Consider the following 21,075-nt stretch of genomic DNA (forward strand, 5'->3'; position numbering starts at 1 on the left):
GTAGGATTACCCTAACTTAGGTATCCTCTGCTGCCCGGCTCTAGAGCGGTGTATTGGGCTCTCCGGGAGCAGCAGGGCCAATGTCTGTTATGTTGTTAAAAAAAAAAAAAAAAGGGGAAATATTTAATTTATTGTGCTTTTCATTTCTGTCATGAATCATCGTATTGCAGAGTTTTCTTCTGGTCACGTATCTGACGCACCATTCCGTTCCAAGGATTCCTTAATTGCAGTAGGTGGTATGTCATGTCGTCATGTGGGTATGATATGTGTCACGGGGTTTGGCCGCGGGCACTTTTCACGTCCCAATTGTATATCCGTGGCATGTGGTTCCTCGGGGTACGTCGTGTTGTCATTCCCGTGTGTCTCCTTCGTGGCTCGTCGGCTTTGAACGTTCGGGCGCAGTTCTGGCGCCTCCCCGGTAGCACGGGATTCAGCCTGGAACGTCCAGGTTGTCACTTGTTTTTTGTTTTGTACGTCGGCTTGAAACGTTCAGGCATTCTTGCGTCCGCCACTCCGGTGGCATGTATTCCTGCCTGGAACCCCAGGTTGTCGCTTTGTTCATTGTGGTACGTCTGCTTGAAGCGTTTAGGCATTGTGGCGTCCGCTGCTTCGGTGGCATGTGGTCATACCTGAAACTCCAGGTTGTCTTTTTCCTCTTTGTGGTATGTCTGCCTAAAGCGTACAGGCAGTGTCACGTCCGCTACTTGTGGCACGGTCTCCTGCCTGGATGTCCAGGGTGTCTTGTCATTTCATGTGGTACGTCCGCTTAAAGCGTTTGAGCATTATATTGGTCACTCCTGTGACAGGTGGTCTTGCCTGGAACGTCCAGGTTGCCATACTCGTCGCCTGTGGCACGTCTGCTTGAAACGTTCAGGCAAAGTGGGTCTGCCACGCCGGTGGTAGGGGGTCCGGCCTGGTACGTCCAGGTTGTCACGTCATCTCCTGTTACATGTCTGCTTGAAACGTTCAGGCTAAGTATGTCCGCCACCCCGGTGGCACGGGATCCTACCTGGTACTTCCAGGTTGTCTTACTCGTTTTGTTACACGTCTGTCTGAAGCGTTCAGGCAATGTCGCGTCAGCCGCCCCGGCGGCATGGTGTCCTGTCTAAGTACGTCCTAGGGGTCGTTTTCACCAATCGGGCACACCTTTCGCCCATAGCAGCTTGCATGACGCGGCAGCACGCCCAGGAGGGGGGGGGCACGTCATCCTGGTAATTGGCCCTTCTGTCCTCATCTTGGTGGCCGTAAAACGTTTAGGCATGTTTCTCGTTCACCCTTAGGGGCAGGTTGTACGGCCTGACGCAACCAGGTGGGTTATTCCCAGGGCATTTAGGTTGTCATTCTTGTTCTTGTTTACACGGCAGCACGTTGGGGTCTCGGTGCCTTCAGTTTTCCCGTTATCAAGCCTCCACCTCGGTCGGTGGCAAGGGCCTTCAGTACGGTATCGTTACCTTTTTTCATCGAATTCCGTTACCAGGTGAGTATCTATTCAGGCCCATCAGGCCGTCCATAAATCTAGGGGCAGTTTTGTTTAAAAAAAAAAAAAAAAAAAAAAAAAAAGGGGGAGGGGCCATCGGGATGTCCAAGACACGCCTGGGTCGGTACTAGTAACAAAGGTTTTTTCCTCAGGTGATATCCAGGGCGTAGAGTATTGCACCGTGGTCAACATGTCCCAGGCTTCAGACATCGACGATGCCTCGTCCATCTCCGGGTCCGTCGTTTCCGGTCTGGCTGGTCATGGATCCCTGAGGAATTGGACAATTCCGAAACTGGTGGCCGAGTTGAATAGAAGGGGCATCAGTCATCCGGCCTCAGCCAGGAAAGCCGAACTTTATAGGCTGCTGGTGACTAGCCCGGGTCCATCCAGCGAGCAGCTGGCAGTACCTACTGTCCAGGCATCGCTGGCTCAGTTGAATGCCACTATGGGGAGTCTGGCTGCCTCTGTAGCAGACATCCAGCACAGGGTCATGGAGCTGGAGTCCAGGGCCTCCACCTCGTCGCAGTCAGTGTCGCCCGTGACGGCGGTGTCAGGGCCAGTGGCATGTCCCCCAGGTATGTCAGCTACTCCGCCGGCCATTGTCCCAGCTCATTTTGTGGCGGAAAATATCAGGAGGGATATACTGTCGGGCAAAGAGGTCAACCTGGCATCTATTCTTATAGCATCTCATGATGCTAGCGAGCACAGAACCATTGATTGCGGGGAGGTGTCAGTAGTGATGAAATCCAAAGATGCCCGACTGAACCGCAAACTATCCATACCCGAGTTTGTGCTCGCGTTTAGTTTGTTCAGGGACGTCATCTGTTCGGCACAGCCCAATAGGAGGGAGGAGCTGGACGCCTACCTATATCAGGTCACCGATTTGGGCCACAAGTATGGGGGCTCGGCGTTCTACGACTACCATCGGTCATTCGCGGCTAAAGCCGCAGCCTCCCTAGCACAGTTTCAATTCGTAACCAATTGGGCTGTGCTAGACATGGAGCTTTTCTGCAGGCACTTTGCGGGGCTCTGAGCCCCCACTTGTGGTTCATGCCAATCCATTTTTCATGATACGGTATGGTGCCCCAACGAGGCGGCCTCCCGTCCAGATAGAGCCCTTCCAGGTACATCGGGGGTCACCAGGGGTCCGGCCCTCATGGACAAGTTTGGTAGGCCGATTGTGTATCTGGGCAAAAGCCAGATATGTAATAATTATAACTTCGGTCACTGCATGTTCAGTGGGTGCAGGGCCCTCCACGTTTGCACAGTCTGCTTTCGTGCACATCCAAGGTCCACCTGTCCAAAAAAGGCATCTAAGCAGGCATGACTAACCGACATCAACGTTGATCTCCTGGGGGCACTTCTAGAAGGGCATGGTGATCGTCAGTTTGTGGTGCATCTGCTTACGGGTCTGTCACAGGGGTTCCATACGGGGTTGGTGGCCCTTCCACATGCCAACTGGGAATGTGAGAATCTCCTCTCTGCCAGACAGGATCCAGAGGCTGTGCAAGCGGCGGTTTCCTTGGAGTTGGAAAAAGGGTTCCTCATCGGTCCATTTAATTCTATCCCCTTTGAGGTGTGGAGGGTTAACCCCATTGGAGTGGTGGCTAAGAAGGATTCTAATAAAAAAAGACTGATCTATGATCTCTCGGCTCCTCATTCCTCTCACATACCCAGTATCAACTCCCTCATACCATCGGAGGAGTTTAGTATGAAGTACTCCTCTATCGATGAGGCGATTCAGTTTATTCTCAAGGCAGGCAGGGGGGCCTGGTTGTCCAAGACGGATATCGCGGACGCTTTCAAACTGCTTCCGATCCATCCGCAACTGTGGCAGTACTACGGTATCAAGTGGGCAGGCAAGTACTACTTTGCCAATCGTCTAACGTTTGGCTCTAAGAGCAGCCCATGGCTGTTTGACCGTCTGGCCCAGGCCCTGCATTGGATCCTGGTCAAACATGGGCAGGCGCCCATGTGCATCCATTACCTGGACGACTTCCTGCTGGTGGAACACCCGGCCCAGCAGCCCTCCAACTTATCCTCCCTACTGGAATTATTCTCGGCGCTCCAGGTTCCGGTCGCCTCGGGGAAGACGGTAGGTCCTTCCAAGACCATCACCTTCCTGGGGGTCATCCTGGACTCAGTGAGGTTGGAAGCAAGGCTCCCCGAGGAGAAGTTGCAGCGGATACGATTAGCCATCCTGGAAGCGTCCAAGTCCTGCTTCCTGACCAAGACGAACCTCCAATCGTTACTGGGCCGGCTGAACTTCGCCATGAGGGTCATGCCCCAGGGACGTACCTTTGTTTCCCGGCTCTTGCTGCTCCTGCCATCAGCCCCAGAGCAAGACAGTATTATTCGGTTGGACCAACAGGCCATGGCGGATCTGTCCATGTGGAATACATTTATGTCTTCATGGAATGGGGTAAGGTTGTTCATTCCCCCCCGGGACCCGTCCTCTCCCACGATTTATTCTGACGCAGCTGCTTCCAAGGACTTTGCTGCTATTTTTGGCAATCACTGGCTGGCCGGTGCCTGGCCGTCCCAGATCACGGTGGACAGGGAGGCTCTTCGGTCATCCCCCCTGTTGGAGTTATATCCGTTGGTAGCAGCAGCCCATATATGGGGCCAGGACTGGTCAGACTCGAGGGTGTTGTTTATCACTGATAGTCAGGATTTGGTTGACATCATCCGTAGTGGCAGAGCTAAATCCCCTAAAATCATGTCTCTCATGCGCAGGTTGGTGTGGCTGTCCATGGTACATAATTTTTGCTTCGAGTGCTCCCACATTCAGGGTTCCATGAATACGGCTGCGGATGCGCTGTCCCGGTTTAACGCTAATGTCTTTTTTCAGGTTATGCCGCAGGCAGACGCAACTGGGGCGGGCATTCCAGCTTACAGCAACCTGGTGTGGGATTAACGGCTTTGATCGGGACAGCCAAGGATCTCTTGCACCAGAGCCTTTCTGAGAACACGATCAGGAATTATCGCACGGGCTGGAACCTTTATAAGGAGTTTGCAAAAAATCATCCACAAGGCAACGTGGATGACGTGTCATTTGTGATGGCATTTATTGCGCATTGTCATGCCAACCTCGGTCTCGCGCACAACACCATCCGCCTGTACTTGGCAGGAATTCAACATCAATTCACATTGAACAACCCTGCCCGAGTATCTTTCTTCACATCACAGGCCATCAAGGCCACGCTCCGGGGCATTGAGAAAGCCGGTACTAGTAGGCCAGTGGTCCGTCAACCCATGTCCGGCTCCTTGTTTAGGCAATTGTCCTTGGCTCTGGATGGTAATCCTTTTGGGCCTTTGGTTAGCACAGTCATTAAAGCCGCCCTATACCTGGGTTTTTACGGGTGCCTCCGGCCAGGGGAATTCACCACTGCCGTCCGGAACAGCCATCATCTTCAGAAGCAGCATTTGACCTGGCATCACGACCATTTTATACTCAGCATCCGGTCTACCAAGACCACTCAAACAGGACCTCCTACGCTGGTGAGGTTTTACCCCTCACACAACGACTGGTGCCCGGTCAATGCGCTGCAGCAGTTGTCTGCAGGGTTGCAGGCAGCTGCCCCAGATAGTCCTCTACTTCCCTTTAAGGGGGGTCCCTTGTCCACATCTCAGTTCATGTCCCATGTCCGCTCCTTGGTTGCAGGGTTGGGTCAGGATCCCAAGACCATCTCGGGCCACTCCTTTCGCATTGGGGCGGCCTCAGCTGCTTCTAGGCACAAAATACCATCGCATGTCATCAGGAGTATGGGGCGGTGGAGATCGTCATGTTTCTCCAGATATGTACCGAACCCTCAATCTGAGATTCGTGATGCGTTCTGTTCACTTGCCCTGTAATGCTACAATAAAGTGTTTAACAGTATGATTATGTCTCCATTTTTGGCCCCTTTTAGGCCTACCCTCGCTCCGGGCTCCCGGCATTAACCAGCCTTCGGTAAGCTCCGTGTTGTACGTTCAAGGGCCGTCGCCCTGACCACAAGTGGTTAAGGCTGCCGGGCAGCCTGTATTTGTGGGAAGGGCAGAGGCCACGCCCCCTCTGCCCTTATAACCTCGGCGGGAGTTACAGACGGGACGTGCAGCCAGTTACCCCTCCCACCCGGCCCCTTTTTTCTCTTCAGTTCTATTGGGGTAGGCCCCCTTTTAGGCCTACCCTCGCTCCGGGCTCCCGGCATTAACCAGCCTTCGGTAAGCTCCGTGTTGTACGTTCAAGGGCCGTCGCCCTGACCACAATTATTATTGTCTGCAATTGCGTTATTATTATTATTATTATTTTTTTTCGCGCGGGTGCAATACGGTTTTCACGAGCGTGATAAAAAAACTGAAGGTTTACAAACAACATCTCTTAGCAACCACCGTAAAAAACGCAGAATATAGAACATGCTTCGATTTTCACGCAACCCAGAAGTGATGTGTGAAAAACAACACTCATGTACACAGACCCATTGAAATGAATGGGTCAGGATTCAGTGCGGGTGCAATGCGTTCACGTCACGCATTGCACCTGCGCAGAAAACTTGCTCGTGGGAAAGGGGCCTTATGCGATAGGCTGTTTACTGATCATTATAAATAAAATATTCACTATATTATAAAGGTTATGATTACAGGTAGAGATGAGCGAAGCGACTTCAGATGCTACATCCAAAGTCGCTTTGCTAAAAAATTTGTTATAATACTGTACAGAGATTTGTCGAATCTCCGTACAGTATTACTGCCGTTTCTGGGTCCGCCTGTGAGATCCGTTTTCAAGGCTCTCACAAGCGGCCCAAAACGGATCAGTTCAGCCCCAATGCATTCTGAATGGATAAGGATCCGTTCAGAATGCATCAGTTTGCCTCCGTTTAGCCTCCATTCTGCTCTGGAGGCGGACACCAAAACACAGCTTGCAGCGTTTTGATGTCCGTCTGCCGAAACTGAGCCAAACGGATCCGTCCTGACTTACAATTTAAGTCAATGGGGACGGATCCGTTTTTACTGACACAATATGGTGCAATTGAAAACGGATCCGCCTCCCATTGACTTTCAATGTAAGTCAAAACGGATCTGTTTGCATTATCATGAACAACAAAAAAAAATTTAAAAAAATCAGTTATTCATGAAGTCGCGCACGTTGAATAATTTCGGTAATTGATTATTACAGTGAAAAAAACTTGGAACCAAACTCTGCTTCGGTTCCAAGGTACCACTCAGAACCGAAGCAGAGTTCGGTTCCAAGTTTTGAAGTGGTTTTTCACTGTAATAATCAATTACCGATTGCTTTGGCTCCTTTATTTATTTTTTTGTAACATAAACGTTGCAGAAAACTAATTTACTGTAATAGAAAAGTTGGAATATTAAAGTAAAATTTTTCTGCCATAACTAGGGAAATGGCTAAATAGATCTCTTTGGGGAATTGATCCCCAGACCTTCTGTATAGCAGACAATAGACTTACCGCTACTCTATAGGTATCCTCTGTTCTAAGAGAAGCAATTTCTGTGCCTAATAAGATAAAACAGTTGTACTATTTATTTAATATTGTGCCCTTGAAGAAAACAGTAAAATCCTATCCTTACAGCAGGGTTGGGGCTCATAGCTGGTGTAGGTTTGGAAATCTGGTGCATAGACTGCTCGTGCTTGAAAATGCCCCAAATTTATTAAGAGGTCTGTGCCTCCTAATATATTTCACACATTTATTTTTAACCACAGAAAATCCAGTCCCTCCAATACAGCAGGTCTATAGTGTATTGGTAAATCTACTGCCTGCCATACATTGCCAAATCCCAACAATGACCTGTAAAATAATTTCTGTTGTAAAAATTTATGGGGAAATGTATTTCCCTAATCAGTTTTCTGGTAAAAAAAAAGTCACAAACCCCATGTTTGAAACTTTTTAAATGCCACTAAATGGTTGTATGCCATCCTCCCCACTTTACGCAAAGGGGGTGGGGCCAATGGTTCTGGCACAGTTATCTTTTTTTTTAATTCCAGTTTTCTGGAGTAAATGAACACTAAAACCTACAGTAGCTTCAAGCTGCCATAGGTTTCAGTTTAGGTGCATGGACTGCTGGAGGATGCGACTAATTTACGAAGAGGAAGCACAGGGGATATCAAGACGAGCATAGCACACAAATATCTTGAATCCCCTCCCCCTACCATGTCCTGGGACAGGGCTCCTCTCCCTCTTCAGTTTCATTAGTATTTGCTGCACTGAAGTGAATACTAATGAGGCTGCTTGATGAGGCTTGGCCCGGGTCCCTCATCTACAGTCGTGGCCAAAAGTTTTGAGAATGACACAAATATTAGTTTTCACAAAGTTTGCTGCTAAACTGCTTTTAGATCTTTGTTTCAGTTGTTTCTGTGATGTAGTGAAATATAATTACATGCACTTCATATGTTTCAAAGGCTTTTATCGACAATTACATGACATTTATGCAAAGAAGTCAGTATTTGCAGTGTTGGCCCTTCTTTTTCAGGACCTCTGCAATTCGACTGGGCATGCTCTCAATCAACTTCTGGGCCAATTCCTGACTGATAGCAACCCATTCTTTCATAATCACTTCTTGGAGATTGTCACAATTAGTGGGTTTTTGTTTGTCCACCCGCCTCTTGAGGATTCACCACAAGTTCTCAATAGGATTAAGATCTGGGGAGTTTCCAGGCCATGGACCCAAAATGTCAACATTTTGGTCCCCGAGCCACTTAGTTATCACTTTTGCCTTATGGCACGGTGCTCCATCGTGCTGGAAAATGCATTGTTCTTCACCAAACTGTTGTTGGATTGTTGGAAGAAGTTGCTGTTGGAGGGTGTTTTGGTACCATTCTTTATTCATGGCTGTGTTTTTGGGTAAAATTGTGAGTGAGCCCACTCCCTTGGATGAGAAGCAACCCCACACATGAATGGTCTCAGGATGCTTTACTGTTGGCATGACACAGGACTGATGGTAGCGCTCACCTTTTCTTCTCCGGACAAGCCTTTTTCCAGATGCCCCAAACAATCGGAAAGAGGCTTCATCGGAGAATATGACTTTGCCCCAGTCCTCAGCAGTCCATTCACCATACTTTCTGCAGAAGATCAATCTGTCCCTGATGTTTTTTTTGGAGAGAAGTGGCTTCTTTGCTGCCCTTCTTGACACCAGGCCATCTTCCAAAAGTCTTCGCCTCACTGTGCGTGCAGATGCGCTCACACCTGCCTGCTGCCATTCCTGAGCAAGCTCTGCACTGGTGGCACTCCGATCCTGCAGCTGAATCCTCTTTAGGAGACGATCCTGGCGCTTGCTGGACTTTCTTGGATGCCCTGAAGCCTTCTTAACAAGAATTGAACCTCTTTCCTTGAAGCTCTTGATGATCCTATAAATTGTTGATTGAGGTGCAATCTTAGTAGCCACAATATCCTTGCCTGTGAAGCCATTTTTATGCAACATAATGATGGCTGCATGCGTTTCTTTGCAGGTCACCATGGTTAACAATGGAAGAACAATGATTTCAAGCATCACCCTCCTTTTAACATGTCAAGTCTGCCATTTTAACCCAATCAGCCTGACATAATGATCTCCAGCCTTGTGCTCGTCAACATTCTCACCTGAGTTAACAAGACGATTACTGAAATGATCTGAGCAGGTCCTTTAATGACAGCAATGAAATGCAGTGGAAAGGTTTTTTTGGGATTGTTAATTTTCATGGCAAAGAAGGACTATGCAATTCATCTGATCACTCTTCATAACATTCTGGAGTATATGCAAATTACTATTATAAAAACTTAAGCAGCAACTTTTCCAATATTTATGTAATTCTCAAAACTTGTGGCCACGACTGTACTTTGGGCCCCATGACTGCAGTACCACCAGTACTGCCTGGTGATTGCCTTGTACCCTTGCTATGTGCAGGCACTCTCTGTATGGGCACTACGATATTTTGGCTTTATATGGATACTGCACATTGTATCCTGTGTCTCAGTAATGAGGTGTTGTAGGACATTGGCTATGCACTGCATACACAACACAGGAATATTTTTGTGAATACAGAGGCATACAAGGTCTAAAACTTTAGTCACAGCTGTCTTTCCTCTTAGAAATGCGAGAGGTATGAAAATAAATAGTTGAGTAAGAAATTCAGCTCTGCTATATCTGCACATTGATGTAAAAAGACAGCAAATGATGGAGTGATGGATATAACGAACTGCATGAACCTCTTGATGGTATAGTTGAGCATCAAATCGCTTCCACAGCCGCAAACAGTTGTGTGAATATAGGGCATTCAAAAAGTCTTCAAGTCCTTTCACTTTTCACACATTTTGTTATCTGGCGGCTAGCGTTAAGTGAATCGAAGTCCACGAGGCAATGATTACAGCCTCCAGTCTTCTTGGATATGATTCTACAAGGTTTGCACACCTTGGGGGATTTTCTGCCATTCTTCTCTGCAGATCCTCTCAAGCACTGTCAGGTTGGATAGGGACTGTCGGTGGACAGGTTTTTTTTTTTTTTTGTTTTGTTTTTTAGATCTCTCCAGAGATGTTCGATTGGGTCCAAGTAATGGCTCTGGCTAGGCCCCTCAAGGACATTCACAGAGTTGTCCCTAAGCCACTCCTGTGTTGTCTTAATTGTGTGCTTAGGGTTATTGTCTTGTTGGAAGGTGAACATTCAGCCCTGTCCAGTACAGGGCACTCTGGATCAGGTTTTTAGAAAGAATATCTCTGTACTTTGCTCCATTCAGCTTTCCCTAAACCCTGTCCAGTCCCCCACCACCATGCTTCACTACAGGGATAATATTGGGCAGTGCCTGGTTCCTCCAGACAGGACACTTAGAATTGAGACCAAAAAGTTCAATCTTGGTTTCATTAGACCAGAGAATCTTTTTTTTTTTTTTTTTAGGTGCTATCTCCTCAGGATAGGTCATCAATATCAGATCTTCGGGCTCTGATTCCTGGCACCCTGACTGATCAGCTGTTTGAAGAGTTAGCAGCGCTATTGCAAGTGCTTCTTCCTCTTCGAAATTACCTGTGCATCGTCTCACTTGTAGAGGTGGTGCAGTGTCATTTCAACTGCTTGTCCCATTCTGTGTGTAATTACAACTGCTTGTATGGCAAACAGATCATTTTGAAGAGGAAGCAGCGCTTGCATGAGCACCGCTACCTCTTCAAACAGCTGATCAAGGGGGGTGCCTGGAATCAGACCCGCGACGATCTGACATTGATGACTTTTCCTGAGGAGAAGTCCTCAATATCTTTGCACAACCCCTTTAACATCAACTCACTAGATTCCATAACTTATTAGTATGGTTTTTCATTTTATGCAGCTGTTTGCAAATGTCACCTCTTGGGGGCAGTACTACATCAGTCGGTAATGTTTGCTAGAGTATGATGTCAGAAAGTTCATGTTAAAGTTGTGGTTTCTTCCTGCTCTAATTTTTGCATTATTTTCTAAATTCTTCTAAATAAAATAGGGAATGATACTGACAATTTTTCTGAAATGATCTAGGCTCTACTATATTTACTGCCATTTATCTATGAAGCACCTTCACCTTCTGCTGTAGAACTAGCAGTAACGCTCTATTCACATTTTGTCTTTACTTCATTATCGGCGTGTGCACCAGGAAAGCTCCAGCGCACAAGCGACATGTGTCTATAGGCCAACATGTATCCAGCATATGCCACAAGAATGTTCGCTTGACATAAACTGGGCTGCTATATGTCAGCATAGCTTTTTTTACTGTACAGAAAAGTGTAGTGTGCTGTACTTTCCTATACAAAAAAAAGTTTTATTGCAATGGTAGAGGTATGCCACTGAATGCCTGTAAAGTGGCATACATCAGAGGCTTCTGTTGGAGTTTTGTATTAGGAAAAACTCTAAATTTGAATGTACTACTCTGTAGCTGCGCTTAAAGGGGACTTTCTGGTCTTAGGCCAGTCTTGCAATCAAATTCACAGCGGGAAATGTAGCATTATGTCCATACAGTTTTTATTTTATTTTTTACGTGGATTTTTTTTAAAATTTTACGTTTTTTATATAGATTATGGTGTCATTTAGTATGACTTCCTACAGCTACTTTGGCCATAAAGTATCATGGGCCTGTCTTGTGACTTTTTAAATGCCCGTGCGCTTAAATTTAGGCACACGCAGACATTTTATGCCGATTTTTAGCATTTATCAAGCCCCAGCGAATTCACTATTATGTTATGACAAATTCCTGGCATCAATGAGGATTGAAATGTACTCCAGTCAGGGGGTGGAGTAGATTTCAATCGAGGCTCTTAGACTGCTGGAGGATTCGCCTAATTCATGACGAGGACCGCGTCTCATCATAAATGAAGCACATTCTCCGGCATCAAGGAGAGACATAAAATGCCGGTGTTTGATAAATGACCACCTATGTCTTTCATGCAGCCATTTTTAAGTTATTCTGAAAAACCTCTACTGATCCCAAAAATGACCAAAACAACCAATTATAGACTTCATAACCGATTATAGACAAAAAAAAAAAGCCACAGAAAATGCAGCACAAAATGCACAAAGACCACTCATTTTGAAGACCTTCTGAGATGTCGTGGTGCTGCGGCTTCCCGGGAGGATAGGAGTGGTAGTGGCTCTGGCAACATTAAGGGCTGTTTCACACGAGCTAGTCCATTATGGGAATCGCACTCAGTCTATATAAGCGTTATCCTCCATTCTGGACTTGCAGGAGCGCACAGCATTATCATGATTTATAATGCTTATATACTTCTGCAGGATCACACTGACTGCTTTATGTCACTATGATTCTGTAGGTGTAAGATCAAGCAGAGGCACATTGCATTATAGATCAGTATAAGGCCGTGCGCAGAGCGTGATTCCCGTAATGGACTCGCTTGTGTGACACAGCCCATAGTGTACACACAGATCACAGTGGCAATCCTCACACTGATGCCCTTCTAGGGCCGTGCAGTGGTAGGAGGGCGCACCCTTTCTTCCCTTGGAGCACACATGATGGTGATTGGAGTACCGTTGGTGTTCTGTATTTTGGTGGGGTGCAAGGCAGGAGTGTAAATGGAGGTGCAATGGCTGGCAGATGGTGCTGGAGTTAATACCCAGGCTGGGGTTGCCAACCGGAATTCTTCTTTTGCCTGGACAACTTATCCCAAAATCATGAACAGCCAATGTTTTTTATGGATACATTGGAAAGCTATAAATGTTTATAGCTCAATATACTGATTAGAACTCACAGGAAAAAAGTCGCCTATTTTTACGGACTGTCCAGAAATTTCTGGACGGTTGGCAACCTAGGCCAATGTTGGAAACTTAATCTCTCATTATTAAAGTGCAGGATAGAAGTAGTAGTACATCCAACAGTATCAAGGTAGAGTTCCAAAGAAATCACAGTGCAAGGCTTCCCAATAGCAATACATGGATAGCAACAATAGTGGGGGTTGTAATATTCCTTCCCTCTGTTTTTCTCTCTCTCCGCAGAATCCAAGGCTGGCAATTAAAGCTCTTATAAATGCTTCTGTACGGATGAAAGACATGGCTGACCAATCCATCTCCAAGTATGGAAGGTGCATTGGAAATATTCCCTCTCTCAGCCTTAAATGAGCCCAGTATCTTGCTGTCTAACTGTAGTGCACTGCCTTTCAGACTGTGGACCTTCAAATCTTTCTGGAGCGCTTCAGATAAAGTTTCTTCTTTAGCTTTACAGTTCTAAGATGATGGTTCCCTGAGCTGAGGCCTAGTAGTGAGGAGAAAACACATGCAGGTCCTCTCAGTAGCTCTGCTTCTTTCTAGACTCCAGTAGGAACTGTCTCTAGGGGCGGACCCAGGTACATCTCTTATCATCCTAAAGGGCTAAGTTGAGGTTATTAACCCTGACCTATCCATACATTTCCATTGAGTATGCATATATAGTAAATCAATACATTTCAATTAACCAGATAAAAACTCAATAATTAACTCTTTTGCAGTGACCCAGTTGTGGGGTAGTACAATAGTGACATGTCAGAGGGTTTGGATAACTGTGGGTCTTTGGAACAAAGTGTGTACAGGCTATAGACTTTCTACAAACCAGTGTACCACTTGTTCTTCAAGGAGAGACAAAAACTTTTGGCCAAATCAATTTGACCATGTATTCCAGCCAGGGTCCAACATGGACTACCCCTGTGCAAGAACTTTATATGTTGACGGCTGATCATAGAGAACTCCTCTTATCTTTCTCTAAAAGTTACTGAGTTAGCATGAAATTTACTAGCTCATACTCTTACATCCTAATCTACAAAACTATAGGAAGCTTCTACCTGCTTTTAAGGTGAATTGAACCACTTCTGGTTGCAACTCAAAACTTTACCCTTGCAGACTCCCACCAAGTAAAACCTCTAACATGTCATTATGTACTTCGATCTGCCATGTCATTTGCTTAAATGGTATACTAGTGAATGATTCCATTACAAAATTTTCCTAATAAATGCCCCTTTATTGTTTGACCACAAGGTAATTTACGAGCAATAGAAATGGCATAAGGGTACAGTCTGAAGTCAGCATGTTTGACTTGGATTCCAGACATGATGGCCTATATACTAGTGAGCCAAACCAATACATGCCTGGAATCTTGAGAGCAGCACGTATTTTACATCATACTGAATTATTCTGTTCTGAACTGCCATAAAAATAATTATGCTGTGACATTACGCTGATATTAACTTCCGCACTTTGAAGTGTGACATTTGAGCAGCTGTGACAGTCTATAAGCCTGTCCTTCATGTTTTTTTTTTTGTGCCCCAAGATGCTATAATGCCACAAGGACATTTTTTTAAAAAAAATCCCGTTGCTACTAAATGCTACAACATATTTTTTTGGAAATCATCATATACTCGCATGTTTCTCCATACCGTTCTCAGTGCTGCAACTCTCATTCTCCTCCCGGTGTTTGTATACAAGCGGCAGTAGTGATATAGAGGTGAATGTCATGTGACCACTACAGCCAATCACTGTCCTCAGCTGTCATGTGCCATAAACCGGTGAGAAGAGTGACTGGCTGCAGCAGCCATATACCAAATACCCCTACGTTATTGCTGTTGTAGCATCCTGGCGCCACATACAGTTAGAGTTCATGGAGACCTTGACAGCGTCCAGGAGGTCTCCCCCTTTTTTACGGGAGCCTCCCAAATGTTCTGAGAGAGTATGCCATAACTTGTATTATAGCAAGTATGCCATAACTTGTATTAAGTAATGAGATGTTAAATGTTCAGTAAAAGTAAATGTTCAGCTAGAATGATTTCAGGGCTCATATAAACGCTGGACCTTGGGCTAGAAGCCTGAGGGAAGCCTGCATGACTGGGTTAGGAGGAAATGGGGGAACTTGGCAGGCATGAGGAGTAGTTGGTGGCAGGGGTGAAGTGAGTTAAAAAGGGGTCAAAAGGCAGGAAAGGGGCCATTTTGTGTGGGCACAGTAACAGGAGCAGTCACACCTACGCTCCCTATTGTTGCGCTAAGTTGAAAAGGGAGGATGTATTGTTTGTACGGTTTGGGGGGCCAAGTAGGTGGTTGCTGGTGGTTGGCCGGGTAATTCTTTTGTCATGTCGGCCTTGGCACTTGGGGGTCCTTGGAGTTGGTGGAATGGTGGCTCTGGAGGGGGAGGAGGGAGCCAAGGGGGCTCTGGACTCCTCAGGCATTGGTATCCGAGGGGCGAGATGGCGGGTATCTGCCCAGGTTGTAGCCCATGTTTGCACAGTTCTGCCTCTGAGCTGACTGCTATTGGCTAGAGGTAATTTAGTTGAGGGGCAGGGCAAATTTCTGTTTTTGGGGCTCCAAGGACCCTCCCCGTTAGGAATGTTGTGGGGAGCCTTATGGGAAAATGGACTTTGGGGATGTTATTTGTTGTTTTGCTAATAAAATGGCTGCTGTTGCCAATTAAATCCACCTTTTGGCTGAAGTGTCTTTCTTGGGGATGGGGGAAGTTGGGGGTTATGGTAGCTGGGGGGGGGGGGGAGAGCTATTCGACAATAATCTAGTCAAGAGTTATGGTCTTTCTGCACAGGCTGATGTACAAGCAATTATTAAGAAAGAACCATTTGTTCCCAATAATCGCCTGATCGTTGACCAGAGGGGAAATCTGCATTTACATGTGCAGCAAGCAACTGGAGCTGGTGCAGAGGAAGGGAGTGATAGTGGCCTTGATGAGATGTTGTGTCACGCTGTGCTCCCTCAGGCTATTGCTTCCTGGGGTTTAGTGCAGTGAAAGGGTAGCTTGAAGAATCAGGCCAGAAGTAAATGTATAAGAGTTTCTATTAGTGCAAAATATAACTTGGGGCACATCCAGCAGGATTAAGTACAAAGTGCATATTCAGGCACCAGATGAAGAGGTATGCTGGCAGGTTGGAAGGCAGTAGGTTGGCACTAGCACAAACTTGTGAATATAGGTGTCCACAGTAGTACAGGCTTATTGTTAGTCTGGCCTAGCGATGGTTTAGGTAGGTGGTGGTGTCTGAGCTGTTGTCCCTCACCTTGCAGCAGGGCTCCTGCATAACGGAAACAGGACAGATCCGTTTTGCAGCCCATAGACTTCTATTATGATGGAATGAATAACGGAATACCTCTAAAGGCATTCCGTTATGCATTCCATCATAGAATTGCATTATGGTTCGTGGTAACGGAATCCATAACGCAGTTCTGCTTTTACCACCAAACGAAGTGTGAACAAATTTAAAAATATGAAATTCTCTCCTCTCTAATCACCCATTATACCGTGGCACCATTACGTGGGGAAATTATCAGGGACCAACGCTCTACTAACACTCCTCCCGAATAATTGTAACAATGATCCATACCTGTAAAAAGGACTTTTAGTCCCTAACATTGTTCAGACCCCTCTCAAATTGTAAGGTTCCCCTCAACTTATTGGTGAGGTGCATCTGGGAAAGTAAGGCTACTTTCACACTTGCGTTTGGGGTTCCGCTTGTGAGATCCGTTTGAGGGCTCTCACAAGCGGCCCCGAACTGATCCGTTCATCCCCAATGCATTCTGAATGGATAAGGATCCGTTCAGAATGAATCAGTTTGGCTCCGTTCTGCCTCCATTCCGCTCTGGAGGTGGACACCAAAAGGCAGCTTGCAGCGTTTTGATGTCCGCCTGGCCGTGCGGAGCCAAATGGATCCGTCCTGACTTACAATGCAAGTCAATGGGGACGGATCCGTTTGACGTTGACACAATATGGTGCAATTGCAAACGGATCCGTCCCCCATTGACTTTCAATGTAAAGTCAGGAGTCCCTATTAATATACCATCGGATCTGAGTTTTCTCCAATCCGATGATATATTTTAACTTGAAGCGTCCCCATCACCATGGGAACGCCTCTGTTAGAATATACCATCGGATTTCAGTTAGATCGTGAAAACTCAGATCCGACAGTATATTCTAACACAGAGGCGTTCCCATAGTGATGGGGACGCTTCAAGTTAGAATATACTAAGAACTGTGGACATAACTGCCCCCTGTTGCCTGGCAGCATCTGATCTCTTACAGGGGACTGTGATCCACACAATTAACCCCTCAGGTGCAGCACCTGAGGGGTTAATTATGCGTATCATAGCCCCCTGTAAGAGATCAGGTGCTGCCAGGCTGCAGGGGCCAGACCCCCCTCCCTCCCCAGTTTTAAATTCATTGGTGGCCAGTACGGCCCCCCTCTCTCCCCAGTATTCATTGGTGGCCAGTGCGGCCCCCCCCCTCCCTCCCCAGTATTAAATTCATTGGTGGCCAGTGCGGCCCCCCCCTCCCTCCCCAGTATTAAATTCATTGGTGGCCAGTGCGGCCCCCCCCCCTCCCTCCCCAGTATTAAATTCATTGGTGGCCGGTGCGCCCCCCCCTCCCTGCCCAGTATTAAATTCATTGCCAGTGCGGCCTCCCCTCTCTCCCCCCTAATTAAAATCACCCCCCCCATCATTGGTGGCAGCGGAGCGTTCCGATCGGAGTCCCAGTTTAATCGCTGGGGCTCCGATCGGTTACCATGGCAGCCAAGACGCTACTGCAGTCCTGGCTGCCATGGTTACTTAGCAATTTTTAGAAGCATTATACTTACCTGCGCTGTCTGTGGCCGGCCGGGCGCTCCTCCTACTGGTAAGTGAAAGGTCTGTGCGGCGCATTGCTTATAGCACAGACCTTTCACTTACCAGTAGGAGGAGCACCCGGCCGGCCACAGACAGCGCAGGTAAGTATAATGCTTCTAAAATTGTTAAGTAACCATGGCAGCCAGGACTGCAGTAGCGTCTTGGCTGCCATGGTAACCGATCGGAGCCCCAACGATTAAACTGGGACTCCGATCGGAACTCTCCGCTGCCACCAATGATGGGGCGAGTGATTTTAATTAGGGGGGGAGAGGGGAGGCCGCACTGGCCACCAATGAATTTAAAACTGGGGAGGGAGGGGGGTGCAGCACCTGAGGGGTTAATTGTGCGGATCACAGCCCCCTGTAAGAGATCGGGTGCTGCCAGGCAGCAGGGGGCAGTTATGTACACAGTTCTTAGTATATTCTAACTTGAAGCGTCCCCATCACCATGGGAACGCCTCTGTGTTAGAATATACTGTCTGATCTGAGTTTTCACGATGTGAAAACTCAGATCTGAAAAAGCTGTTATGCAGACGGATCCGTTCTGAACGGATGCAAGCGTTTGCATTATAGGTGCGGATCCATCTGTGCAGATACCAGACGGATCCGCACCGAACGCAAGTGTGAAAGTAGCCTAAGTTAGACAGGAGTGATTTATCTGCTGATCAGTTTTGCAAAACAAACCATTCTCTGGGTGCTGCCATCTCAAATATTTTCTACTGGATTTAGAAGAAAAATAAAATTTATATATTGAGCAATATTTTACAAGTTTGCAACTACACTGATGAAGCCCCAGTGGAAAAGGCTGAAGCCCCATGTATTCCCCGTATTTACTGTATAAAGGAGGTAGTTGTGACTAGGCTTTGCGAATTAAGCTTCGGATCATAGAGTCGAAGTCCATTTGTTCAAACCCTGGCCTCCGTGAAGGCAAAATTCACTTCACCCGAAGTCGTGTGAGACTTCGGTAAATGAATTCAATATGCATTTCTGCATCTTTAAAAACATTTAAAATTCGGAATATCAAGTTGGATTGGTTACCGGCTGTACCTCTGTACCAAACCAAACTTTAGACTGCTATTTTAAAAAAAATTTAAGACGCAAATGTGATTACCAAATTCATTCACCAAAGTCTTGTGCGACTTTGGCTGAAACGGAGGCAATACATTTTAGTGTTGTACGACAACAGGTCTCTGGACAGCATTAAAACAAAGTGTTTGAATGAATCGACTTCGGATCTATGATCCGAAGGTCGATTTGCTCAACACTAATTGTTATAAAAGGCGAACGTTGTTTGTTTCTGTGTCCGTTTTTTTTTTTGGGGGGGATAGGATGCGGACCTCGTGTGCTCATGTCCACATCAGTATGTCCGTTCTGTAGCCCTGCAAAAAAAATAGACCATGTCCTATTCTTGTCAATTTTGCGGACAAGGATAGGCATTGTTACAATGGATCTGCAAAAAAAACGAAAGGCATATGGATGGCATCTGTTTTTTTTTTTTGTTTGTTTTTTGCGGATCCGCAATTTGCGAACCGTAAAACACATACGTTCGTGTGCATGTAGGCTTATAAAGATGATGCTCAATACCCACTTTCAATAAAACAAGCTCTTTACTATTTCACTTTGAATTCTGAATTTACTAAGTACTGTACAAAAACGGCAATATTAATTTACATATACAAACCTCCCACATTTATTAGTTACTTTAAACTTCAGAAAAAAAATCCAGAAGTAGGTGCAAACATTTTCCATCTGAGTGGGGAAACAAGCGGACGCATAATTCACAGCTGTAAATCGCCAAACGATAGCAAGAAATACAAATAAAAAAATGTGTGAAATGCCTGCAGGGATCCAGCAACCAAATAAAATTCTAATCATGCCTACAAAAATATACTACACATATATACTCACAGTATAGTCCAGAGAACATTGTCATGGGGTATAGACTATTGTGGAACCTGGGGAAGCCCACAAGGTCCTCAAAATTTATATATTTATACAGTATATAGATTAATTGTTACTTGTGTCCACTATACATGTATCACAGATAGATAGATAGATAGATAGATATATAACATGGTTACAGAATGCTTAGTAGGTGATCAATTGAGGGTTAAAAAAAAATAATATATAAATTAACTCACCTTCTCCTCTTGTTCGCGTAGTTCCCGGTCTCTTCTTTACTTCTTTAATGATGAGCTGTGGGCTAAAGGACCTTTGGTGACGTCATATCACATGCTCCAATCACATGGTCCATCACCGTGGTGATGGACCATGTGATTGGAGCATGTGACCTGACGTCACCACAGGTCCTAGCCGATAGTTCATCTTTTAAGAAGTAAAGAAGAGACCGGGAACTACGCGAACAAGAGGAGAAGGTGAGTTAATTTATATTTTATTTTTTTAACCCTCAATTGATCACCTACTAAGCATTCTGTATTCAGAATGCTATTATTTTCCCTTATAACCATGTTATAAGGGAAAATAATACAGTGAATAGACTGTCACCTAGCAACCATGCGTGAAAATCGCACCGCATCCGCACTTGCTTGCGGATGCTTGCGATTTTCACGCAACCCCATTCACTTCTATGGGGCCTGCGTTGCGTGGAAAACGCACAATATAGAGCATGCTGCGATTTTCACGCAACGCACAAGTGATGCGTGAAAATCACCGCTCATGTGAACAGCCCCATAGAAATGAATGGGTCGGTATTCAGTGCGGGTGCAATGCGTTCACCTCCCGCATCGCATCCGAATACTCGCCCGTGTGAAAGGGGCCTTAGTGTTCATTTGTTACATCATTTTATTTTTATATACCGTATTTTTCGCCCTATAAGACTCACCGGCCCATAAGACGCACCTAGGTTTTTGGGGAGGACAATAAGAAGAAAAATATTTTTAACCAAATGGTGTGCTTTTGGTGGGTTTGGAACTAATGGTGGTCTGTGGATGGCACTATTACTGGGGATCTGTGGATGGCACTGTTGTGGGGGATCTGTGGATGGCACTGCCAGATAACAGTGCCATCCCCAGATGTCCCCCATAAAACTGTCATCCACAGATCCTCACCCCCACCGCTCCAGTGCTACAGTATACAAATATAAAATGTCTCATTCAATTAAAAGTGATTAAACATGCCCCCTCACTCCTAATATTACCGTACACCCTAACCGCTTCTGTACAACGCAGGCAGACAGGCCGGGCAGCCGGCGCGTCACTCACTGACGTCACGTGTCTGCGCCGCCTGCTTCATTCATAAAGTAGGCGGTGCAGGCACGTGACATCAGGGAGTTACGCTTCCGCCCGCCCGGCCTGCCTGCATTCTACAGAAGCTGTTAGGGTGTACGGTAATATTAAAAGTGTGTTTGGGGGGGGCATGTTTAATCACTTTTAATTGAATGAGACATTTTATATTTGTATAGGGCAGCACTGGAGCCACGGGGCCGGGGTACAGTGACTGCATCGGCCCCGCTGCAATTGCCGGGGAAAAAGGTGCGTCATATGTACGTATTTTTCGCCCCATAAATTTCTCACATATATTTAC

Source organism: Bufo bufo, chromosome 11, assembly GCF_905171765.1.
Source record: "Bufo bufo chromosome 11, aBufBuf1.1, whole genome shotgun sequence".
Lineage (NCBI taxonomy): Eukaryota > Metazoa > Chordata > Amphibia > Anura > Bufonidae > Bufo > Bufo bufo.